A 26,799-nucleotide genomic window follows, 5' to 3' on the forward strand; every position below is an offset into this window, starting at 1 on the left:
AGTGGGATGGAAAAGTGTGAAGGGGGTCATTTATTTATGGGAAAGCAGTACAGAAAGCTGGGGGAGAATTAAAGCAGAATAAAATAAGATTTTCAAACTGATTAGATAGTCGTTGCATTGGGAATTAAAAGCTGCAGGGGGGTGGTTTATGGAGCAGAGCAGTGGGTTGGGAAACTCATCCTGGGGAGCTCGGAGCACCATCCCAGCTGGAAATGTGTTGCTGAAAAGGTTGTGAGTAAGGGCTGGATCCCTCTCCCACTCCCCTGCCCGGCATCAGGCATCAGCCCCGGAATACTTTCAGGAAAGCCCATAAAGCAGCTGGCCAAGCTCACGCTGATGGGCTGATGAGTCTTGGAAAAAGGAGTGATTCAGGGTTGCTCAGAGCCTGCACAGGGACCTGTGGGATATTCCCATCTCCTCAGGAGACCAGGATCCTGATGGCAACATCCAAACCCACAAAAATCCAGACCAAATGTCTCAGCCATGGCCAGCTCAGCCCCTCTGCTGTTGCCTTCCTCTCCCCCCACCCCCAGGAGCCACCACAGCCCAAGGTGCCCAAGCAGAGCTGGAAACCAGCACAAACATCCAAGCACTTGTTCAGTCAGAGCCTGCCGAGGAATTTCCCACAATCACAGGATCCTTTAGGCTGGAAAAGACCTCTGAGATCATCAAGTCCAGCCTTTGGCTAGTCACTAGATCAGAGCACTGAGGGCACTTCCAGTTGTTTCCTGAACACCTCCAGGGATGGGGACTCCACCCCCACTGCCCCTTGGCAGCCCATTCCAGAGCCTGACAACCCTTTCCATGATGAAATTCCTCCTGATGTCCGGCCTAAACCTCCCCTGGTGCAGCTTGAGGCCATGTCCTCTTGTCCTGGATGTCATAACACACACCAGAGCTTGACCAGAAGCACGTTTTTCCCCAATGTTGGCTCCTCTCCATCAGTTTTGCTCAAGAAAAAGCCAACTCTCAAAAGGTTGGAGCAGGGAACAAACTGCTCCACCTTCACATGGAAATGTCAAACCCAGAGCCAGCGGGGTGACCCTTCTGGAAGGTCAAGTCTAAGTTCTCTTCTATGGGAAAGCATTAAATAATTCTGATATCAAATATGTGCAGATCCTTGACTGAGCCCAGAATCCTGACGGATTTGAAGCAAAACGAACAAAACCACTCTGAAGAACAGCATAACCAAACAAAACAACAACAAAACCAGTGCTCTGCACACTCCAAAACCTCTGCCAGCCTCTCCTCGTCCTGCCGAGGGCTCCCGAGGCAAAGCTGCCTGCAGAGAACACCCGGAGCTGGAAGGATCATCAAGTCCAACCCCTGGCCCGGCACAGGAGGTGCTTGGACACCCCCAGGAAGCAGAGGCAGCCTCGGGAAAAGGCTGGTGAGGGAAGGAGGAGAGGAAGGAAAGAGGAGGGAGAGCGGCTCACAAACACCGAGGCGGGGCAGGAAGGGGCTCGTTACCCTGAACGACAACTGAAAGGGTTGAGGCTGAAATCTGAAGGCCTGGCTTTAAGGAGCTTGGTTTAAGGTTTTGAAACCTGGTTTAAGGCTCAGGCTGGATCTCAGGGAAAGGTTCTTCCCCCAGAGGGTGGTCGGGCACTGACCAGGCTCCCCAGGGCAGCGGTGCCAGAGCTCAGGGAGTGTTTGGACAATGCTCTGATGGACAGGGTGGGATTGTTGGGGTGTCCTGGGCAGGGCCAGGAGCTGGACTGGATGATCCTTGGGAGTCCCTTCCAGCTCAGGATAGCCTGTGATTCTAAGCATGGCCATTCCATCTGCATGGGTGGGGAGTTCTCTAAGTTTCCTGAGAAGGGTATGTGGTACTTGGAGTAAAGGCTGGAAGAAATGGCCCAGGAGAGATGCAGGACCCAGGATGGCTTTTGCCAGGCTTGTGTCCTGCTGATGTGGCTGCCAGAGCATGGAAAACAGAGGGAAAGAGCCCCAGGGCACTAGCAGACAACCAATGCAAACTATTCAAATTCCAAGTCACCAGCAGCATTCCCAGAGACAAAGTCTGGCATCAGTCCCATCCAGGGTGCCCAAAGTGCCAGTGGAGATGACCTGAGATGCTCTCCCCAGCCCCACACACCCCAGAGAGCCTCACTCCATGCCAAGTGCTCCTTATCCCAGGAGGATTGTTCATCCTATAAAAATATAAATCCCTGTGCACAAGGGCAATCCCATATATTTTAAGGAGTTGGGCTCCTCTTGTCATAAAACAGGATCAGAGCAGCTTTATCGACTGTAGCAGAGTGAAGGTGGGTTATTCCAAGTGGGAATTTGGCCCCCTGACTTTAATGACGCTGTGGTGATTAATCCCAGATGGAGACATGGCCTGGTCCAATCCCTTCCCAAAGTCCTGGGAGATTAAACACCACCTTTGCTCAGAGCCTGGGGGGTATCCTAAAAAACCATCACCTGCTGTCGTAGGAAAGGAGGATGCATTGGGATCAAGGCCTTCAAGGAACTCAGGGGCATGTTTTTCAAAGACCACTGGGATGATGCTGGAGTAACATCCTTTCCTCTGCAAACACCTGGGAATGTCACCTGGGATGGGAGTCCAAAACCTGGGCATGGTGACACTGGGCAAGGAGATAGGGAATCCAGGGGATTCTTCCCACTGAGGGCTTTTTGTGATGCTCTGTGAAGCTCCATACCTGTAAAAGCAGGATTAAATCCATCCATGCCTCAGGGAAGCTGCCCCGGAGGCAACAAAGGGAAAACTTTCCTTCCTACTCCAAATGCCCACAAAAAGGGTCTTTTTTTTTCAGCAGTCATCTCCAAGGCTCACTCAGCATTTTGCTTCCAGAGTCCTATCCTCAAGGACCACATGTTTTGCAGGGAATGAATCTGCTGAAAACTAAAATCCCTTGAGCTCCTTTACACGGAGAGAGACAGTGAAGCTGCACCATGAGGAGAAATCCCAAAATAAACCAATTCCAAGGCGGGTGCTGGTGGGTTTTTTGGGGTCTCAGGTGGTACAAACACAGAGTGGAGGGGACCTACCTCATCTTCCCATCATGTCAATCATGCAGAGGAATTATTCCTGGCTATGGGATACCAATGTCTCTCCCCAGATTTGCTCTGGGGGTCTCTCTCTCCAAATTTGCTCTGGGGATCTCACTCCCCAGATTTATTCTGGGATTCTCTCTCCCTAGATTTGCTCTGGGAGTCTCTCTCTCCAAAGTTGCTCGGGGGGGTCTCTCTCCCCAAATTTGGCACCGCACAGGCCAAGAGGACTATGAGGGCTGGGTGTTGCATGCAGAGGAGACACGGTGAAGAAATCCCTGGATTTGCACTTCCCTGGCTCCAGGGTGCCAGTATCTCTCCCCAGATTTGCTCTGGGGGTGTCTCTCCCAAAATTTGGCATCAAACAGGTCACGGGGACTGTGAGGGCTGGTGTTGCAAGCAGAGGGGACACGACATTTCCATGGGGAAGAAACCCCTGGGCTTGCACTTCCCTGGCTCCAGCCCGGCCTTCCAAGCGTTCCTGAAGCCCAGCACCTGGAATGTGATGTAATCTGAGGCTTGATGGGCAGCAGCAGCCCACGTCCAGCTGTGCACATCTGGCCTCCAGGTGTTCCAGCTGCTCTTTGTCAGGGACTGTGTGGAACATGAAAAAGCCCCCCAAGTTCGGGAGGCAATCCTACCTGTCCCAGGGATCGTTCCCAGAAGCCCTCAACATTCCATGGATTTTATGGCTCTGCTTGTTAGTGGGTGGCCCTAAGGTTTTTTGTTCAGTTTCTTTAAATCATTATTTTATTTAAATTGAGCAGTTTAAACCATAAATTCTGTTAAAAGCAGGATTTTTCCTTGTTATTAATTCCACTGGCGTTAATCCACTGAGTCACAGGTATCATCCTCTCCCTGATTTACTCCCAGGAGTACATGTTACTACAGAGTCTTTGTGCTGCCCAGATGAAAATTAGGCAGATTTGGAATTTTGGATAATTGAAAATTAGCTGGAGATGAAAATTGTTCCTCCTTGTGCTCCTCCTATGTCTGGACAGAGCAAGACTTGCTCCTAAAGAATTTAATCTATCCAGGGATTGGTAAAATGGGGAAATCCAAGTCTCATCCATGGTGCAGGTCCAGTCCTGGAGCATCCCACAGGGATTCTGCTGCTCCTGAGGTTTGCTGCACCCAGGAAAACTGGGAGAGCAGGGAAGCTTCTGGCTGAGCAGGCCAGAGACAAAGAGTTCCCTTGGAAAAAGAGTAAAGCCCCAGATGGATAGATTTGTTTTCAGGGAAGGTGTTTGTCCCCGAATTTGTGTTATTTTGGCAGGAAGGCAGAGGGGGAGGAGGTTTGCCTTTGGAAAACTCCCTGCTCTTCCCAAAGGGGTGTTTTTAGAGTCCACTTCTTATCCTGGTTGTGTTTATCCCCGAAAGGACAGGCCAGGACCTCGGGCACATTTCACATCCTAAACTAAACCCCCCTCAGCTTAATCTGTCTTTGTGCAGGATGAGATCTGAAGGAGGCTTTTCCTAGGAAGTGTCAGGCCCACCCAGAACCTTGATTTGAGTGCCCTCATCCTTGGCCTGAGCCTCCTCAGCCCCAGAGCCTCCCTTTAGGGCCACCTCTGTGTCAGTGCAGGTTCTCCACCTCAACCCCGTGTACTTCCCAAGAAGAACATCCCGTTCCCTGCCTTTTTTTCCACTCCCTGCTGCTTATTCCACACCTTCTGTGCCTGGTGTTTGTTTGGCTCAGGGGGTGGAGATGAGCCAAGGGGAGACATTATGAGCTCTTCTAGCCGGGAGGGCTGGTGGTGGCTCTCCCTGTCCCCTCACCCTCCCGTGGCTCGGGAGATGCTGGTGGTCGCTCCCGTGAGGCAGCCGGAGGTTCCACAGTCCTTCCAAACTGCTTTTTCCTGCCTTTTTCCAACTTCTCGTTAGCAGCTTCCTCCTCTTGGCAATTCCTTGCTTTTCCAGTCATGTGCTGCCAAGGTTTTAACAAGGGGCTCCCACTGACCTGCCTCCTCCCCTCCCAGCTACCCCCAGCCCCCCTCAGGCTGTGGAGGAGTGTTGGGATGAGGGAAATTTGCCTTTGGAGGAGGGTCCTTCCTGTCTAAAGCTTCCCCCTCCCCTCCCCCCATTTTAGAGCTGGCTTTATATTTGTTTGAATTCTCTGGTGAGGGAGGGACACCTTGGAGCAAACATTCCTGACTGTACAGAGGTTGTGCAGGAGGGAAGGACACAACACAGGAACTCAGAGCATCCCAGCAGCAAAATGCTTCCTTGCTCAGCATTCCCTCCTCCTCTCCAGCTCCAGGTGACTGATTTGAGCTGGAATGGTGAAGAACTGGCCTTTTCTAGGGGTTTTGGGTCCCAAAATGTAAGTTTTCCCGTGGGAAGTGTTTGGCAGGTCCCTAGGCATGATGGAGGCCACCTTGGCTTTCTTCTCTTGATGTCTGCTTCTCAAGGGTTCATTCCATCCATCCATCCATCCATCCATTCATTCCAGGCCAGGTTGGAGAAACCTAGGCTAGTGGAAGGTGTCCCTGCCCATGGCAGGGAGTGGAATGAGATGAGCTGTAGGGTCTCTCCCAGCCCAAACCATCCTGGAATTCTCTGGCTGGCTGTGGGCACCAGTAACTTTTTCTGCAGCAGTAGAAGGAAAGAAAAAAAAAAGATTTAAAGCAATATTATTGAGTCATTTCAGTCAACATTGGTTGCTTCCTGATATTGGACTTATTTGGGGAAAAAAAAAGGAATCACAGGATCAATTAGGTTGGAAAAGACCTCTGAGTTGGAGTCCAACCTATAATCACTCCACTTCTCCGTGCCCTGGATTTCTTTCAGGGTGGGTGAGGCACTTTTTGGTCAGTCCCAACCTCGTGGCTGTGCTCCAGCAGCCTGGGCTCCATCCTGCTCCAAAGGCTGGGATCACACATGGGCAGGAGGCACCAGGATCCTTCGTTGCCTCAATTTTCCCCAGATTGTGAGGCCTGACCTTCCTCAAGGATGCACAAGATGCTCTGGAGAGGGAGAAACAGTCTCAGGGCAAGAGGGAAAGGCTTCAATCTCCAGTTCCTTATTCCACATCCCCAGAGAGGAGGAATCCCAATAAAAACTGAGGAGTTGCTGGATGCAGGGAGGATGTTTTACCTCCAGCCATCCACCAAGCTCTTAAAAGCCTGGATTTTGATGAGAAACACCCCAAAAATGCAGGGATTTCTGCTGGGTTTAGCCTTCTGTGGGGCAAACACCCCAGAAATCCAGTGTGGGGGGAAACCCTCCAAAAATCCAGGGATTTCTGTTGAGTTTAGCCTTTCATGAAGGGAAACACCCCAAAAATCCTGGGATTTCTCCTGTGTTTAGTGTTTTATAAGGGGAAAAACCCCAAAAGTCCAGGGATTTCTGCTGGGTTTAGCCTTTTGTGGGAGAAACACCCCAAAAATCCAGAGATTTCTGTTGGGTTTAATCTTTCATGAGGGGAAACCCCCCAAAAATCCAGGGATTTCGCCTGGGTTTAGTGTTTTATAAGGGGCAAGACCCCAAAAATCCAGGAATTTCTGCTAGGTTTAGCCTTCTGGGAGGGGAAACCTCCCAAAAATCCTAGGATTTCTGCTGAGTTTAGTGTTTTATGAGGGGAAACACCCCAAAAATCCAGGGATTTCTGCTGGGTATATGCTTTCGTGGTGGGAAACCCCCCAAAAATCAAGGTCCTGCTGCTGAGCAAGGTGGTATTTTTCCTAAAAAGTTACATTTTTTGCACCATGCAACTCACAGAAATATTTTAAATTTAAAAAAGGCCAGTCTTAAATTTAAACGAATATATATTTCAATTCAACAAGCTCCAATTTAAACAAATTTGATCAATTTAAATTTAAACAAGGCCGGGCTGGACAGGGCTTGGTCCTAGACCAGGACCTGGTCTAGTGGAAGGTGTCTCTGCCCATGGAATGAGATGGGCTTTAAGATCCTTTCCAACCCAAACCAGTCTGGAATTCTGGAATATCCCTTTGGTGATCCTGCAGCAATCCACAGACCAGCACATCCCTTCTTCCTTCAACTTTGCTATAAAAATCTCTGGGAATACATCAAAACATTAAACAGGAATACAACACCTGCAGATGGGGTTTTCCCAGCCTTAAACACAACACAGCCCTGTGTTTTCCATCCCCATGGAATCCATGGGGGATTCAGCTGAAGTTCTCCATGTGGTTTAGGTCGGGTTGGAGCCCTTTTTGGCGGGGGGGGTTGGAATTAGGTGATCCCTAAGGTCCCTTCCAACCCAAACCACTCCATGATTCCATGATCCTGTGATTCCAGCTCCTACCAGCCACCACCTCTCCTCCATCCTAACACATCCCTGCTGCTTCCCAGAGATAAAAGCCAAGCCAAAGCAACTCCCTGTGACTCCTGCCTTCGGTTTGGATCGTCCAGCTCCCAGGAGCACTCAGCCCCGTGCAGAGCTGGAAAGGAGATTTTGGGAGGCTCACAGTTAGGTCAAAACGACCTTAATTCCCTCCAGGTCGAGGTGGGATTCTGCTTTGCAAACTGGGAATGCTGCCTTCCAGCTTTCCAGCCTCCAACACCCCGTCCCGGGGATGCCGTCGGTGTTTTCGGAGCACGGCTCTTTTCCACTCTTCCCATACACCAAAACAGCTGGAACATTTTTTTTTTTACCCAGCTCCAGAAAACAAAAACAATGGCAAAAAAAGAGGAATCATTGTCGGGCATGGAAGATTTTCAGCTGGAGCAGCATGAGTTTCAGGAGGTTTTGGAGCGGATCAGAACACCCCGGGATGCTGGAAGGGAAAGTGGACAAACCTGAGCGGGGATATTCCCACTGGTCCATGCCATGTGCTTTTTTAGAGCAGTCATTCCCAAAACAGCTGGGAATGCTGGTCTCTGCTTCATGGGCATGGGATGAAGGGTTGAATTAGGGGGGTTTGGCAGGGAGCACCTCCTGTAGGTGAGGAAAACCTGGGGATTAGGGGATTTCTGTGTCCCCAGCAAGACCCTCCTGGGGATCCCAGACCTCTGCACTTCAAGCTGCCACAAAGGTCTGAATGTCCATCCTTTGGCTGGCAAACCTGGGGATGGGTTGGATAACTGAGGGGGGGAGAGAGGAGGATGGGATGGCTGTGGGGAGAGAGGAGGATGGGATGGTTGTGGGGGCAGAGGAGGATGGGATGGTTATGGAGAGAGGAGGATGGGATGACTGTGGGGACAGAGGAGGATGGGATGGTTATGGAGAGAGGAGGATGGGATGGTTATGGAGAGAGGAGGATGGGATGGCTGTGGGGGCAGAGGAGGATGGGATGGTTATGGAGAGAGGAGGATGGGATGGCAGTGGGGGCAGAGGAGGATGGGATGGCTGTAGGAGCCAGGAACCTGCAGTGATTCCATCCATCCCACTCTCCCAGGTGACACAGGGCTCTCCCGCTCACCATGACCCAAACTCAGACTTCCAGCCTGGGAAACAAGACACAGAGATCCATCCTCCTCTCCAGTTTGGCATTTCCAAGCTTAAAAAAGCACAATCCTCTTCCTGGAGCCGCTTGCTTTGGCATTTCAGAGTTCCATGCCAGCCCTTTTCCCTGGGAAGGCCCACATGTGTCCCCCAAGTCACGCTCCACATTGTTCCCTGTGGTTTTAGCCTGTCCCTGTGCCCACAGAGAAGGAGGCACCAGGGGGGTGACATCATGCAATAACTGAACTGCTCCTATTTATTCATTTATTTTGAAAAATAATATTAAAGGCAGCTGCTGCTTAGCACAGAATGAAAGATTGGGCTGATTTTCTACAGCAGGAGAGTCCCCTTCTGTGTCCCAACCCAGCACTGCTCGGGCTATTCCAGAATAAATTTTTAAACTAAAAGAGGAGAGATTTGGATGGGATATTAGGAAGAAAGTCTTGGCTGTGAGGGTGGGGAAGGGCTGGGATGGAATTCCCAGAGAAGCTGTGGCTGCCCCATCCCTGAAGTGTCCAAGGCCAGGTGGAGCAACCTGGGCTAGTGGAAGGTGCCCCTGGATGAGCTTTAAGGTCCTTCCAACCCAAACCAATCTGGGGTTCCATGAGCTCCTCTCTATTCCATTTTCCTCGTCTCGATGACTAAGTAGATTCTCTCCAGCCCTGGGTGACACCCAGAGAGGTCACTGCCTGAGGCACTTGCTCTGCCTTGTCCAGGCATTATTTCCAAGCAGAAATAACACAAGACTTACTCCTTCCCCATTCACCCTATAACAGGTTTGGAATATCTTACCAGTTTTTATGCAGCACCTGGAGTACTAAATCCTTCTGAATTAACAGCACGGATGAGGACCAGTAACCTCAATGCTTATGTCAACTCCAGAGGTTCCCAAAGGCAGCTCCCATGGGAAGTGCCCTGTGCTGTCCCACTGAGCAGGGCTGGGCTAAACCACACTGTTTTTTCCTTCCCCAAGGTGAAGGGAAAGGGAGGAGGAAACGGTTTATAAACTTCTCAGTGACTGCTGAAATCCTCCCCGCTGCTGTGCTCACACCCCTCACCCCCCCCACCCCCTGAGCCCCTTCCCACCCCCCAAAAACAGGGCAGGAAGGTGGACCAGAACCTTCCTGGGAGGAATTTGGGCTGGAAGAAGCCCCCATGGAAGGAGAGAGGTTGAGCCCTGGGGGCAGAACCTTTGTTTTACATTCTCAACTTTCAAAGAAGCTGAAAAACCTTAAAAAAAAAAAACAAACCAAAACCAAAAACAAAACACAACAACAACAACAAAACCACACCAAATCCCACCAAAACCAACTAACAAACAAACTCCAACAGTTTCCCTGCATTTCCCATTTCATTTGCACTCTTGGCCACGTCATGGAAATGATTTCACTCCTTTTGTAACCCAAACCACCCCAATCCTATATAAGCAAAGGCCTTGGGGACTTGTTGTGAAATTTCCTGCAACTAGGGCTGTGTTTTGCTGCCACCTTCCATCAAGCCAGAAGCCCTTGGGTTTTCCAGGCTGTGGAATGCTCCTTATGTGGCTGGGAAGTGCTCCTAAAGCAGGGAAAACTAGAGCAGGAAACCCTCCATTCGAGGGAGCTGCATCGGGTCTGAGCGAGCTACAGGGTGGGAGAAATGCTTGGAAAGCCCGAAGAAATGCTTGGAAATCCCTGAAAAATGTTTGGAAATCCCAGAAGAAAGTAGTTCCCATCCCTGGAAGTGTTCCAGGCCGGGTTGGACAGGGCTCAGAGCAACCTGGGCTAGTGGAAGGTGTCCCTGCCCATGGCAACGAGATGGGCTTTAATGTCCCTTCCAATCCATCCTGGAATTCTGTGAGATGTGTTTTCAGCAGAGGCTGTCACTGTACATCACTTCTCAGTCCAGATACTGCAATCCTAATTATTATAATATGGAATTATGGCATCCAGCTATGCCTTGGAGGATCCCAAGGTGCCTTACGGGCACCACCGGCTCAAATCCCGCAGGCACTGGGAGACAGGAAGGGGTGAAGTGGGGTTTCCCAACTGAGGCACACGCAGGGAGGGCAATCCCAGCTGTGCATGAGCTGGGATTAAAACCAAGCTCTGGAAAGCTGTTACCACACCACCTTAGTGCTGGGAAAAAACTCTGCCCCCTCCTTGGAAAATCCACAGCTGCTTCTTTCCAGAGTAGGCCCCATGAAATCTTTTGGGTTGGAAAAGACCTTTAAGATCTTCGAGTCCAGCCCTTAACCCAGCACTGCCAGGTCCCACTCCATGTCCCCAGGTGCCACATCTCCGTTGATCTCTGTAATTAAAGAGGGGAAGGAGCCAGGAGGGTCCTATTGCCTCGTTTTCCAGCTCCAGAAGGCAACTGGGGTCGTGCTTCCCCTCCTGGTGTGTGAGGAGTGGGGGATCGGGGCCAGCAGAAGGCACTGGGTTTACTGGGACACTTCCAGATGGGCTCTCCAGGACCAAGGGGCAGGAAGAGGGAGCTCCAGGAAGCCTTTGGCTGTGGTGTGGTGTGGACAAGAGGAGGAAAGAGCAGCCCACAGATGGTTTGGGGGCATTTTCCCTCTTCCTCAGCCAGGAGGTTCCCCCTGACGGGACTCAAGGAGCAGATTCCTGACGTGAGGATCTCAAGCCAGAGTCAGAGGATAATGTCACAGAACCACAGAGTGTTTTGAGTTGGAAAGGACCTCCAAAACAACCCCCTGGGAGCACGGGAGGGGACATGGCAGAGCCATTCCAGAGCTCGGGGGCCACTGCTCACAGGGTGGAGCATCACCACACCAGAACAGGGAAGCCACAACACCTCCTAGCTCTGAACTGCTGGGAAATTCCCAATTCTCCAGAAGTCCAGAGCCAAAAGAGCTGCTGTGAACCAGAAAGAACCACTGGAAACGAGATGCCTCAGGGCAGCAGCAGCAGAGCAAGGTGTTTGTCCCGGGGTTCAAATCATCAGCTCCCACATCACAGCTCTGCTCCAAGGGCAACTTTGTGCTCACCTCTGCACCCCTGGGCAGGATTGAAAAAATCCATGGGAATAGAGAAGCCCAGGATTGCTTTTTGCCAGGTTTTACCTCATTTTCACAGCTCAGAGAAGAGCAGGGCACAGCAAAGCCTCGTGTAGCTGGTAGGGCTCACCCTCCCTCTGCCTGCTGGAGAAAATCATTGCAAAAACAGAAAAGCCCATCAGAAAATTGCTCTGTGGTATCTTCCTCCTCCCTGGATTTTATTTTCCTGCCCTGAATCCCTCCCTGGCCAGCCTTAGGAAAGGGCCAGCCTGTCATCTGCCAGACTGGGCATCCCCAACCCACCACCCCAAGCAGTTGAGCTCAGCAGTTGAGCTCAGTTCTAAGTGGTCCTGGGCAGCCTGTCAGGTCCCCGAGCTCGTCTGCAGAATGTAATTAGATAATTAATGACTTGGAGATGGAAGGAGGGGTTTGGGAAGGTTTGGGAAAAAGAAAGGAAGGGAAGGGAAATAGAAAGGGAAATGGAAATCAGCTAAATGGAAGCTTTCCTCAGTGGGTGGAAATTATATCTGGTTTTTGACTCTAAACTTGGGCTGCACATCCCAAAGCCAAAGGAATTGGGAAGTTTATGCTGTTCTTTCGTTGTTGCTTTTGAGTTTGGATATTGTATGGAAAGAAAACACTCCTTTCCAGCAGGATTTGCCTGATTGTGCGGGAAGAGCTATGGATGGGCTTTCTAAAGCCCATCTCAGGAGGCTGAGCATCCCATCTCCCCATTCCTTAAGGCATTTCCCATCCCCAGGCTTAGGAGATGCTCCTGGTGAACTGGATCTCTCCCAGCACGGATTCACCACGTTCTGGGATGAGGGGCAGGATTGAACAGGTGGATATGAACCACAGCTGGATTTCTAGGGGAAAAGAACTTCCCAGACAACACATCTCAGAAAGATGTCCAGTGTGTTTATTTTTCTTCTCTTCTTTTTTCCCTTCTCTCCAGAGTGTCCAGCGTCTGCAACTGAAGTGGAATTGGGATTTATCCAAGTTTGTAGCTTCTGAAACCTTAAAAACCTCAAGTCAACTGGTCCAAAAGACCCCTCTTGACCTCCCTGGCTCTGAACTCTCGGTGGAGCACTCGGACTGAGCAGAAAACAGCACCAAACGGGCTGAAAGTTTGCAACCTCTCCCCCCAAAGCCGCTGACCAGCGGGAAGAGGAGAAGTGACATTCCTGGCTGTCCATTGCCGCCGGGTTTCGTGTCCGTCTGTCCCCGGCTTTGGGGTTTTAGCACCAATTTTTATTTTTTTTTTTTCTGAAAAAAAAACAACAAACCAAGAGAAATCTTAATTCAGGAACGCATTGATGAGACATCTTTGGGTTTGGTTTTACTCCCCCTGAACTGTAGCGGGTTTGGGTTTGTGTTGTTTTTTTTTTCTTTTTTTTTTGAGCTATTTTTTGAAAGTCAGACCCTGATTTCTTGTACAGTCGTGGCAAAACAGGACCAAGGCTCTCAGAAAAAACAGGAAAAGAAGGACAAAAGCCCACGGTGTGCCCAGCTCCCTGCATGATTTGTGACAATAAAGCCTGGATCACAGACTGCCCTCCACACTCTGCCACCTCTCCCTTATAGCTCCATGATTTGCTACAGCTCATCCTGCCCCCTTTTTTTGTTTTGTTTTTATTTTTATTATTTTTCTTTTTTTTTTCTGTTCCAGTGTATATGTGGCTTATTTGTTTTATTTATTGAGATATTTTTAACGAGCTAAGAGACTGCAATGTTGCTGTGTATACTGCTTCTCTTGCCAATAAAAATAAAGATGTCATGCAGCTACCAGGGGTCTGACATTTCTATTTTTAATATGTGTAGTATATTTATATTTGATTCTATATTTATATTCTATTTTATTTTATTTATATTTATATTTATTTTATTTATATAATATATAATATCCGTATTTTATTTTTATTTTATATATTTTATTTATTTTAAATAGTTTTTTTGTTTTATTTTTAATTTATTTATATAATATATAATATCTGTATTTTATTTTTATTTTATATATTTTATTTATTTTAAATTGTTTTATTTTTGTTTTATTTTTAATTTATTTATATAACATATAATATCTATATTTTATTTTTATTTTATATATTTAATTTATTTTAAATAGTTTTATTTTTGTTTTATTTTTACTTTTATATTTTATTTATATTCTATTATATAAATATAAATAATTATATAATATTTATAACTATTTATATTTATTTACATTTATGTTTATATTTATATTTAAATTTTAACTATAATTCTATCATACATAATATCTATATTTTACTTTTATTTTATATGTTTTACACATGTTAACTTTTATTTAATTTATATTTATGGGACCAAGAGAAGGGACAAACTTTTGTGCAAAAGAGGATGAAATCAAGAAATCCCTTGATGCAGCAGGCTCAGATAGATCCCAAAAATGGGAATGCTCCTCCATGGAAGCACCTACACACATGTGGAACCTGGATAAACATCAGTCCTGGATCACTTGGTCTCTGTGCCCTTGAAAGGTGACAGAAAACACCCATAACATGCAAAATATTCACTGGAAAGTAGCCAAGCACTGAGGTGGGGATGTAAAATGTACTGATTTAGGGGGTTTTGAGTCAGTTTTTACTCAACCCCAGCTCAGTTTAGCACAGAGAACTCCCTCATTTTCAAAAGGGGGGGGGGGGAAACCTTCAGCTTTTTGGATTTTCAGCCAGTCCTTGGTACAGATCATATGAAATAATAATAACAACAATTAAAAGAAACCCCAAACAAATCCAAATCCCAAGTGTCACCCCTTGGGATCTCTTTTCCTCTGAGGCCACCCTGTTTTCACACACTGACAGCAAGGAGGCATCAGGAAAAGGGGGAGTGCTGACAATTTTTCCCAGGGATACTTGGAGATATGGAATGTTGGATTGGCTGGGACCACCTGGGCAGCATTCTGGGGTGGCAAATTCAACCCCCCTGGAAAGGTAAGAGGTCGGGGTCACCTCAGCACTGAGATCTTGGTGAGGGAAACCTAAATCCCACAGAAACCTGGGACAGGAGGGAGCTGGGAGCTGTCAGGAGTAACTTATGGAGTCAGGACAAGGATAAATCTCTTTACTGAGTGCAGTGACAAAGGGACTTGAATCAGGGTTGGACATCCAGAGAAAAAGCACACCCAGAAATCCCAAGTGCTGTGAAATCACCTCACCACTCCTGGAGGAATTTCCAAGCCCTGTGGATGTGGCATCTGGGAAAATGGGTGAGTGGTGGCCTTGGCAGTGCTGGGGGATGGTTGGACTGGATGATCTTAGAGGGCTTATCCAACCTTAATGACTCTGCGATTCTTCAGGCAGATAAAACCTCTTCCAGTAGCTGCTTCAGCAGCAGAGGGGTGGTTGGAAGCAAAGGAAAGCAGGAGGAGAGGTCAATCCCAGCAGGAGGAGAGGTCAATCCCAGCAGGAGGAAAGGTCAATCCCCGCAGAAGACCCTCTTCCACAACCCATCCCTTCACACTCCAACGAGCTCTCTTCTCAAGGAATTAAAAATCCCAAGTTTGTGGTCTCATCTTTAACCCTTTCTCCCACTTCTAGGACCAAAGCTGGGCTTAAGCTGCTCCCCTAAACCCCGATTAGAATAGAGGCCCTGGCACAGGTTGCTCCCTCCCTGGAAGGGTCCAAGGCCAGGTTGGAGCAACCTGGGCTAGTGGGAGGGGTGGAACCAGATGGTCTTTAAGGTCCCTTCCAACTCAAACCATCCTGTGATTCCGTGATTCCATTGTTACCAGCATTTAAACCAATTTTAACGGAACAATTCAGGGCTGTGGAGGTTTCTGAGCTGTATCTCCATGAGTTTTGTGGTTTTGAGGCCATTCCCCCCTCCTTTGCAGTCCCAGGATTTGTCTGGGGCATGGTAAAGTGCACTCAGCCCTTTTCTGATGTCCTGTCCCCTCACTGAAAGACTTCAGTTGCCTCCTAAAGCTTTTTCAAATGAAAATATCCCCGGAAGGGGTCAGGCTGGAGCTTAATTCATATTCCAACAAAGCTCTTTCACCTCAGCTTGGGTTGCTGGGGGCCAATGGAGCTTCCCCTCAGGGCTCTGTTTGGGAATGAGCAAGGAGTCCACCAGGCCAGGAATGGAATTGCCTTCCCAGGAAAAATTCCCTGCCGTTGGGAAGAAAAGAATTTGAAATTCTCCGGAAGCAAGGGGGGGCTTTCTCCTCCCTCCCCTCCTGAACTGTGGGAACAGAACGATGGGAATGGTGCAAAGACCTTGTCAAAGGAACCTTTGGAGAAGGAAACTAAGGATTGATTTTCCAGTCAATCCATGGATTTTCCTTTAATTATTTTTATTTTCTGGATTCACCCCACATTTCCTGCAACATGAACAGGAGATATTGTCCTTTCCCCATCCCAAAAGGCTGGTTTTCCAGGGAAGAAAAAGGAACTAGAGGCTGGTTTCTAAGAAACATGAGCACCTGGCAGGGATTTCTCTGAGGCGATGCCAGAATTCCAACTTGGCAAAGCCAGAACTCCAAGCTGGTAAAGCCAGAATTCCAAGACGATAATGCTAGAATTCCAAGCTGGCAAAGCCGGAATTCCAAGCTGGCAATGCCAGAATCTCAAGCTGGCCATGTCAGAATTCCAAGCTGCTAATGCCAGAATTCCAAGCTGGCAACGCTGGAATTCCAAGTTGGCAAAGCCAGAATTCAAAGCTGACAATGCTGGAATTCCAAGCTGGCAATGCCAGAATTCCAAGGTGGCACAAGTATGTTTGCCAAGAACACACAGTTCTCCTGCACTTTATCTGTGGCTTCCCTTTGAAATTCCTCCTTAAGCTCCACATCCTGCAGCAGTTCAGAGCAGAAGTACTGATGGATTTAACCTTCCACATTCCCTCTGCCTTTATTCCCTATTTCCCATTCCAGCCCCAGGATCAGAGGGTGGGAAGGGCTGGTTTTGCAAACTCCAGCAACTCCCGAGCTGCCAAACCCCAAACAAAGGCTGGGAGAACAATCTTTCGGCAGGAAGCTTTTGCTGGAACATGATTCATTTCTGGGAGATAAGTCCCATTTCCTCTGGCCAACACTTACAAAAGGGATCCCTCCCTTATCCCTGCTCCAGCCTGGATCGTGGATACACTTGGAGCTCGTGCTTCCAGTGGAAAATCAGCGGGGATTTGCTCTCGTGCGAAGGGAGTTTGGGGTGGGGACTTGCATGGATCACTCTGGCTTTTCCTAATTGTCACTGTTGTCCCCATTATATTCTATAGGGAGAAAGCACTCCCATGGAGACATGGGGACATCCAGGGGGACACCCCTGGGGACAATCCTGGGGACACTGTGGGTACCCCCCAGCAAACATGAGACGGTCCTTCACCTGTTAGGGCTCACTGGGGACAACCTGGGGGACATGGGGGCAACCTGGATATGGTCAGGAGGACACTGTGAGGGACAGGGGGACACCCCTGGGGACACAGGGACACCCTTGAGGACAACCTTGGGGACATCTTGGCATCCCCTCAATAAACCTGAGACTGACCCTCAGCTGCCTGGGCCGAATGGGGACACTGGGAGGGACATGGGGACACCCCGGGGGCAATCTTGGGGACATCGTGGGTACCCCCCAGTAAACATGAGATGGTCCCTCAGCTGCCTGGGCTGACTGTGGACAACCTGGGGGACATCCCTGGGGACACCCTTGGGGACAACCCCAAGGACATCGTGGATAAATAAACCCAATGAAACCCCTCACCTGATTGAGGTCTGGGCTGATTGAGGACATGGAGGGGGGGCATGGGGACAACCTGGGGGACACGGGGTGGGGGGTGAGGACACAGAGGCGGCCATAGGGACATCCTTGGGGATATGGGGACACCCTCAGGGACCCCTTTGGGGGCACCGTTCTCCCCGCTCCAGGCTGTGGGAGGGGACTGTCGCCCCATTCCAAGGCTCATTGTTTCCAGCCCGGGTGAGACATCCCTGCCTGGTGACATCCCTACCTGGAGTGTGACATCCCTGCCTGGTGACATCCCTGCCTGGAGTGTGACATCCCTGGCTGGGGGGTGACACCCCTGCCCGGGGCCGTGGCCGTGTCCCCAGCTCCCGCAGACGGTGCGCTCGGCGGGTCGTTTGCGGCTCATCACGGCTTTGGGGCTGCCCCGGGCGGTGGTTTGAAGGAAAACATTCCTGCCTCGCACGTGGCCGGGAGATCCAGTATGGAATTTCCTCACATCCCTGCTTTCAGAAAGCCTCCTGCAGGAAGGGCCCTGCCAGACAGCGGTTTGCTTTCCCAAATTCGGGATCTGGTGGAAACTCCGCAGGAACCGGGCGAGGGAGGCAGCTGCTGCAGAGCCGTGGGAGAGGGAATCTCCATCCAAGGGGCAGGAAGGGCAGTTCCTGGGGAGAGTGGACCCAAAATCCTGGGCAGGGAGCTCCATGGCCACAGCCCTTCTCAGAAAATCACAGGATGGGTTGGGTTGGGAGGCACCTTAAAGCTCATCCAGTGCCACCCCCTGCCATGGGCAGGGACACCTTCCCTATCCCAGGTTGCTCCAAGCCCCGTCCAAGCTGACCTTGGACACAAACATTTTCCAGTGTACCTCCCCATTCCATTCCTCCAAATGTCCATCAGATCTGCAGAGCTCTCACTCCACACACCCCACAACCAGCCAGGATGATGGGAGCAAAGCCCCAGGTGGATGTGTCCCTGCTCCCATCCTGTGCAAGGCCCTGGGTGCTCCTCTGTGTCCATCCCATCCCTCCCACGGGATGACACGAGGGAAGGAGGTGAGAAAGACACAGGAAGGCAAAAGCCCCATTCTGAGAGGTGGCTGCAGGACACACATCCCAGCCCTGGGAGGGGCAGGATGGGGAAGTCCAGCCCCAGCAACACTTGGACTGGGAGCAGCTACCTCTGGTCCAGCTCTGCTGGGCTGGAATCAGATCTTACCCCACCCAGCCTCATGCTGGGATGTGTTTATATGGCCAGACCCTTTCCCCTTTATTACTGTTGGGGTCAGGAGGAGCCAAAGGTCAGGCTTGAAGCCCATGATTTCACTTCCAAACGATGCCACCGCCTCCCTCTCCCTTCCTCCTCAAGGAGCTCGGCTCATAAATTCCCATTTAGTACCAACAGGATGACTTCCCCCACCACCACCTTTACATTCCCTTTAACAAGGGAGATAGTTCATCTCCCCAGAACCAACTCCTGATTACCCCAAGGTGTTTGGGAAGCTTTGACCAGGATCCTTCCCCGTGCTCCGATTTCCCAGTGCTGGAAAAATAAACGTGGCAGAGATGGGAAACCTCCGGGTTGTCCCTCAGTGCCACTGCCTGGTTTTAATGGCTCTGCCACCTGTGTTCCCACAGCAGCAGGGCCCTGTTTGACATGCCAGGGGCTGGGAAGTGCAAAACCAAACCCTGCTGTCCAAAACACATGTGTTTGCTTGGTTTTGGAGCGAAAACAAGGGGAAAAGCAGGAAACACAGCTTGTTTCAGGTGGGCTAAAGCTTGGGATCAGAGAGCAAACCGAAATGCTCAGCATCATCTGCGTTTCTCCTTGGGAAATTGCCTCTGAGCCCCAGTATTCCTTTACCAACCCTGCAATCTCTTAAGGAACTTAGCCAGTGGTGGTGCTCACTGCTCACCCTCCTGTTTCCAGAGAAGTTTCAGAGCTCAGCTGCTGTGGGGAAAGAATTTGGCTTCTGCCATGCAAAGGAGAGGTGATTTAGATCAGCCCAAAATAGGTGAAGAGATTTGGCTGCTCCAGTCCTGCCAGTGGGTGATTTCTGAGCTCTGGGATTCATATCTAAAGCCAGGTTGGACAGGGTTTGGAGCAGTCTGGTCTAGTGGAAGGTGTCCCTGCCCATGGCAGGGGGTGGGATAGGTTTTAAGGTCCTTTCCAACCAAACCATTCCATGATCTTCCTGCATCCCCCTGGCCAGGAACCAAAGTGCTTCTGCAGCCCACTTGGGTTACTGTCAAGGAAAATTTCCTCCCCACAAGATCATCCTCACCTCCCCAGCCCAGCTCAGCACGAAGGACAGTGCCTGGGGACTGGTGCCATCGTGTGGATACAGCTGCAAGGAGGAGGAGGAGGAGGAGAGGTGGGGGGCAGAGTGCTGGGAAAAGGACAAGGCATTGTCCAAGTCAGGGTCGAAGCCTAGTTCCCTCCTAAGTGAGAGCTTAAGGGGGTTTATCCAACCAGCACGTTGGATAAATATAACAACAGCAAAAGGACATAAAAGGACTGAGCACCTGCACCTTTCCTGCCCTAGGACACCTCCTGGTGCCACAGCAGATCTTCAGGGGAAGTTTTCCCAAGTGATGCCTTAGGAAAGCAGGATTGGTTGAGGTTCAGATCTCTGCCCTGCTCCAAAGGCTCAGCAGTTGAAACCACTCGACTTTTACTGTGGCTTTCACACCTGAAATGGGGCTGGAACACAAGCCTTGCATGGATCATGCCCTGCAGGATCTCCGGGACTGGCTGGTCTACCAACACTCTCGAGCCTGAAGGAAGAGCAGGCTGTGGATTTTGGCCACTGGCAGAGGGTGAGTTCTTCACTCGGGGCTTGCATCCTGTCCTGGAAGTCACACAGTGCCCAACCTCCCAGTGACAGAGCAGTCCCAGCCCAGGATGGAAGCACAGGCTCTGTGGGGCCCTGTCGCTCCACGTGCAATGGAGTTCCTCCAAGGCACTGCTCCACTGCCTGTTACAGCCTGGAGTGGGAATGCAGCCAAGGGATGAGCAGGGGGATAAGGAACTGTGAGCCTGGGCTTTCCTCTGGACACTCAAAATCCCAAGCCAAGTCCTGCTGGCTGGGGCGTTCCCGTTATCTTCCCAACTCCAATGGGCTCCTTCCCAAGCCCCATCCGAAGCTGCCCCCTCAGCATTCTGAGATGTGGAGGGGAGGATGAGCTTGGTTCCCACAAGGAGGGGAGGCATTCCTTGAGGATCCTGTCCAGGCCCTGCTCAGCTGTGTCCCCACAGCTCCCACACTGCCTGCACCCCCATCATGCCTTTGGCTGCCCCCGAGCTCTCTCTGCCAAGGCCTTTGCAGAGCATCTGCAGCCTTGGAGCAGAGCGACTTCTCCTTCAGAATCCCACTCTCTCTGCCAGGATGGCCCTGGATCTTGGCTCGGGAAGAGCTGGACACTGAGGACCTCCCTGGGTGAGGCACGAGGTCAACACTCAACCACAAGCCCCTGGACAGCCCCGGGCTGGTTGCTGCAGGCTGGAACACCTGTAGGTGCAGGTGGGATGTCATTCCATGGTCCATCAGGGCACATCCAGGGCTCTCCCTATCCCAGCCAGGGTCAGCAGCATGTGCACGACTCCATCCAAACCTCATTAAGGACCCAACCCCACGGTGCTGGTTCAGATTAAACCGTTCCCAACCCTGTGTGTTGTTATTTGGGAAACGCAGGAATTTTTCCCATATGTCTCTGGCCTATAAAAGGAACATCCCTCAAAACTGGAAGGTTATTGCCAACGACGACATGTTTTCATTTCTGGGCTTTAAACACATTTTATGCTTTGCCAGAACTTTTGAGGAGGTTAAAACTCCAGGCCTCGACTCAGGAAAGCACTTCCAGCACGTGCCAAGTGGGACTCAGGCTCACACTTGTATCCCAGCACATGTTACAGGCCTGGGCTGGACTGAGATGTTTCCCAAATTGATGCCAAAAAACATCTTCCTCGTCATTAACTCCTCAGCTCTCAGATTCTGCCCTCGATTTCTTCATCTCCAGGTGACATTTGCCTTGCACAGGGAGCAGCTCATTCCTGCGGCCTTGGGAAGATGGAAAAAGCCTGAGTAAGTAGAGGTGGGCGGTTGTTTTTTTTTTTTCTTTATTTATTATTAGATAAAAATTTTAAATATTTTTACATTTTAACAATACAATAATTCGAAGAATTTTCGTGAAGGAGGAGGTTGGTTTTAACAACAACAAAAATCTGACCAAAAAAAAAATCAGGAAGGCCCATTTCAAGTGTTTCTAAATGAAAACTTTGGAATTATTCTGATTTTAATTTTTTTTTTTAAGTTTTATAATACTTCAGTGCTCAAGTAAATATTTAATTTCAGGCTGACAAATATCTCTTTACAAAGAATGTAATTTTTTTAATTAATTTTGGCTCACCAGACATTTCCATGATTTCATTTTTCATCCCAAATCAGTGTTTTTGGAGCTTTGCTGCTTTAGAAAAGTCAGAGCTGAAAACAGAGCTGAAATGAAGAGGGAATGTGAAATTCCAACTCTAAAGTTGGTCTTTAAGAACTTGCCAGTCATCCAGGAGGGATCCAAGACACCACAGGTATCCAAAGGCAGGGAATCTGCTTCCAGGGAAGAAACATTTCATCATTACAAGGGTTTGTTTGCTCCTGAAATCCCTTAAAACTGAGGAGGTTTTCCTGGGAACTGGAAAGCAGCACTAGGGTGGGTCACTGGGGTTTTATTCCTGTTGACAAATGGTAAAATAATTCTCTGATTTCAGATGTCAAAAGCTTGTGAAGCAGCAAACAGACAAAGCCCAAAGCTTCCCAACAGCACAGGACACGTCCATGGATTCATGGACGCAAGGAAAAAGGGCTGGGAATAAAAAATGTGGAAAAAAAAAGGAACCTTCCTCAGAAGGGCCAACTTTAAGAGGAAAAGAGGCTGTGAGATCTGTGGGAAATGCTGATAAAAGGGAAGGATAAAAGAGACCAAAAACAGGGAAAAAAAGGAGGAGGAAAGAGCAGAGGGAGAAAAGACTCGGGATAAGGATGTGCCAGTCAGGAGGGATTTGGCCGGATGACCGTTTTGCTGCATTTAACATTCATTTAATGCAAGATACACTTTGATTAATTCTGGTGGACTACACCGAAGTCCTACTCCCAAATCCCAGGGTGCTAATTACGGAGAAGAGGCGGACACTGACTCATCTTGGAAACTTCCCAACTTCCAGAGGGGGAAAAGAAGGAACAAAAAAAAGAGGAATCTCAGTGCTCCGACAAAGGTCCCCGGATCTGCGCTGGGGGAAAGGTCAGGGTGCTGGGCAAGGAGCCTGGGATGGGATGTTCCCAAGGAGAATGGATCTTGGATGGCTGTTTCCAAGGCAGAGGAGGATGGGGGGCATGGGGAGAGCTGGAGGTGCCCCTCCAGGGTTGGGTTTTTCCCAACATTTCCCTGTGCAGGCAGGACAGCTGCTCCCCCCCACCTGGAGGCAGGAATGCTGCCATCCCAGCAGATGTGCCCTTGGGAGGCCATCAGGGAGGACACCTGGCAAAGAACCTGCTGCCAGGAGGTGGAACCCAGGAGGGCAGGAGCTGGGGGGTCGCTCCTTGTCCCTCCACCAGCGCCTGGAGCAGCTCTGGTGCCGGGAGCACGGCCTCACCCAGGCACCCCACCAGTCCCAAGGGATCACACAGGGAAAAACCCGGCCCCAGAGCCCCCGGGAAGCCTCAGGTGCCCTGTTCCCACCCCTCTGCTTGGGAAAGATGTCCACTCAGAGATGTTTGCTCAGCAAGGATCCCAGCCAGCTCCAAAGGACCTCTTGGGATGACAGCGGAGAAACCAAGGGGGGTCCTGATGTTTGTTATCCCAGCCCAGCCCCCTTCTCATCCACTCGTTTTTAACTCTGTGAGGAGCTGACAGCACTGGGAACTGCAGCCAGAGCATCAGATTAACATCATCTTTCTTCTCCAGGCTTTGGGCCACGTTTGGATTAGTTCAGCTCACGAATAAAACGGAAAGCCCGGAATCTTACAGGCTCCAGACAAGGGTGGGGGAGAAGGAGATGACAGATTTCATGCCTTGCAGCCAGTTGTAGTCACATTATTTTCAGCTTGTCTCTATAGGGAGAAAAAAAATAATTACTTTTTTTTGTTTTTTAATTTATTTTTGTATTTTTTTGAACGTGAGGAAGCTGCAGGTTGTGACCCACACCTCCACCACCCCGGCCCAGCCTGCAGGGATGTGGCACGTGGGCATACGAGGTCTCTCTGGACCCGAAGAGCCCTGTCTTTGTCCCTTCAATGGCATCCCTGGGGAAAAGAGGCACTGCCAAGTCCTTTCTGTGCTCCTCTCGGCCTCCACAGCCACTAGAGGGGAGTGGAAGGTCACGAGCTGAGGGGATGGTTGTGTCCTCCTGGCCAGCACAGCCAGCATGGGGTTGGGGGGCTCTGCAGCTCCAGGCAGGGGACGGATGTCCCCCACGCTGCAGGGTCAGAGCAGCCATGTGGGAAGGTTTTCCCATCGACCCCAGCACCAGTAGGATGCTGAGGAAACCTTTGGCATGGAAGAGACACTTGGGATGGCAAGACCAGGTCCAGAGAGAACTGTAGAGATGTTGGATGGGGAATGAAGCCTTTTGGGGCTCCTTTTCCTTCCTTTTCCTTCCCTTTCCTTCCTTCCTTCCTCCCTTCCTTTGCTCCAAGTCCAACCTGCCCTTGGACACTTCCAGGGATGGGGCAGCCACAGCTTCTCTGGGCAACCTGTGCCCAGGCCTGGATGAGAAATCCAGACTGGACTTACCTTGTTCAGTAATTCCTGAAATTCCCCGAGGGATGCGCGGGAGATAATGGATGTTTGGATCAGTTCACCGGGGTCCACCTTGGCCTCACCATGCTCCCAGGTCTCTGTGGTCCCTCCTCAGAGGTGACATAAAGCTCATCCCAGCACCCCTTGGAGTGGGATTCACCCGGTAGGATCTTCCCTGCTGTATTCCCACAGGCAGAGTTGGGCATCAGGGCTTCTCCTTGTCCTGTGGGCATCACAAAAATGCAGGAGCAAGAGAGCTCGAACAATCCCCATGGAAAAACCTCCTGATGGTTGGGGTAAATTTCCATGTGGAGAAAACAGGGAGAAAGGGCTGAACATTTTATATTTTTCAGTCTTCAAGTCCTTGAGGTGCTTTTTATTTCCCTCTCCAAATAATTTGGTGTGTGTCCATGTGTCCAAGTATTCCTCTTGGAGCACAGTCAGCAGGAAATGCTGGGCATGGTGGAGATGGATATTATAGACAGGGAATTTAGTGCCAGGCCTAGGACACAAGGAATATTCCTGGGTTTACTGTTGGGAAAAACTACAGTTTACTACCCTGAGTCCCCAGCCCATTTCTTTTACTTTTTGAGTAAAAAATTACAAAAATCATGATAAAAATCCAGCTGAATGAAGAAAATAGGATATTTCTGGCTGTGGCCTCAAGGGATGGACAAATTTGCTGCTCACTGTTGATTGATCCATGGATAGAAATTATTCAGTGATAGGAATAAGCCCTTCTGGTTCTGGCTAAAAATCTTGGGACCTCTTTAGGGGCAGTATTTCTATGGCTGAGCTCACCTGGGTGGGAAAAGCAGGATAAACTTTGGAAAGAGTCAGCCCAGGTTGTAAGTGGGGGGTGCAGCTGCCCCAGGGCCTGAGGGGGCATCTCTGGTGCCCAAAAATGGCATCACTGGAGGCTCCAAACGGAGCAGGGGATGAAACTACTTGACTCAAGGTCAAGAAAAAAAGTTTAGATGGGATATTGGGAAGGAATTCTTGGCTGGGAGAGTGGGGAGGGGCTGGGATGGAATTCCCCGAGAAGTTGTGGCTGCCCCATCCCTGGAAGTGTCCAAGGTCAGGTTGGACAGGGCTTGGAGCAACCTGGGCTAGTGGAAGGTGTCCCTGCCCATGGCAGGGGGTGGGACTGGATGAGCTTTAAGTTCCATCCCCAACCATCCCGGATTCTGTGATGCCCTCGGGTCACTACAACATTTCATTTATTATCTCCTCCCCCTCCCCAAAATATGCCCCTGCATATCTTCTCAAGGTGATGGGCTGGGGCTCTGCTCTAATCAGACAGTTGCCCCTTTTATCTCTCCCTGATCTGTCCAAGTGGCTCTGGAGTCCATCATTCCCGTGATATCATCCCTTGGCACAGCCCCTGCCTGTTTGCTTCCTGCCAGGATGGATCCTGTAAACGCTCCCAAGGAATTGCAGCAGGGCCTGGGGGAAAACACTTCTTTTTGCCTCCTCCCCTTCAGAGAAACAGCCCATCCTTCAATCCCTCTTCCTTCATCCCTCATCCCTCATCCCTCATCCTCCATCGCTCGTATTTCCCAGCTCGGGGAGGTAGAGGAGGAAACGGAGGCTGAAGGGAAAGCAGGAGGAAGGTTGGGTTTTTCCTGGCACGTTGGAGCAACGAGGATGACCCGGATAACTATGGAAAACAAACAAACCCATGGATGGAGGAGCCAGCTGGGTTCTCTGCCAGCCACTTGATTTTTTGGGTTTTTTTTTTTTTTGGAATCTTTTCTTTTGCTCTGCTCGTTGAAAAGGCTTTTCCTTGATGTGTCACAGGTTTTGCAGAGCAACACCCAGCTGGGCCCGACCCAAACCTGGCAGCTTGGGCTGGTTGCTCAAGCAAACGAGGCTTTGGGGATTAAGGAGATGGATCTGTCTGCTCCTTTCCTTCTCCCTGCACTCTGGAGAAATTCCAAGCCCATTCCTTGTTCCCAGACTAATCTCAGCGAGGGTAGTGATCTGGGAAACATTAAATCCCGAAATGTTTCTTGCAAAGGGGCAGGGACACCTTCCACTGGCTCTGGTGGCTCCAAGCCCTGTCCTGCCTGGCCTTGGACACTTCCAGGAATGGGGTTTTTACGGGAGAGGTGTCAGGCTGGGAGGATGCTCCACCACCTCCCCCACAGCCTGTGCCTTCTGGGGACCCCCACCTCACCCCGTTTTTCATGCCATGGTTTGGGCTGGAAGGCACCTTAAAGTTCATCCCAAAGCCACGGGCAGGGACACCTTCCACCAGCCCAGGTTCCAAGCCCTGGCCAACCTTGAGCTCTTCCAGGGGTGGGACACCCACAACTTCTCTGGAGCTGCCAGCGCTCCCAAACTTTCCACGCCACAGGGAAAGGACAAACCCCCCGAACTTCCAAGCACCATAAAGATTTTATTATAAACAGACCTCCCAGAGCTCTCTGGGAGCTGGGATGATTAACATTCCTTAGGGAAGAAGGTGGGGCAGGGAAGACACCACACCCTCCTGCGGGGCCCACCTTCCCTCCTCACCCCCCTGTTGCCATCTGGCACTTTGACTGGCCCCAGCAACGTGGCTCCCACTGATATAATGTGGAATCGCAGGCTGGAATTGAGGAAATTCCTCATGAATTTCACTTCCCTGCCAGAAAAGTTCAGGGCTGGGTCAGACTTTTATATGTGTTTATCTATAATATATATATATATATAAAAATACATATATATTTTTTTTTCTTCTTTCCAGGTGATTTCCACCTTTTCCCATCTAAAGGCTCATTCATCCTCATCTTCCCTTCCCACCAGGCTTTTCCTGTTGGCCTGGGTTGGGTTAAAGGAAATAATCCAAGGGCCAAACTTCTTCTTTTGGGACAACAAACC

At 50.1% G+C, this 26,799-nt stretch overlaps 1 protein-coding gene across 1 annotated transcript in view; it reads left to right on the top strand.

Annotated features, from left to right (window-relative positions):
- The window catches only part of TWIST2 (twist family bHLH transcription factor 2), a 30,546-nt gene extending 17,723 nt beyond the window's left edge, over positions 1-12,823 (top strand). Inside the window, exon 2 of the mRNA XM_027735122.2 lies at positions 12,382-12,823. The gene's annotated coding sequence lies outside the window, so the exon portion shown is untranslated. The remainder of the gene's footprint in view (positions 1-12,381) is intronic.
- The last annotated feature ends 13,976 nt before the right edge of the window (positions 12,824-26,799 follow it).

This window comes from Pipra filicauda, unplaced genomic scaffold, assembly GCF_003945595.2.
Source record: "Pipra filicauda isolate LSUMZ 115617 unplaced genomic scaffold, ASM394559v2 scaffold282_size1924045_pilon, whole genome shotgun sequence".
Classification (NCBI taxonomy): Eukaryota; Metazoa; Chordata; class Aves; order Passeriformes; family Pipridae; genus Pipra; species Pipra filicauda.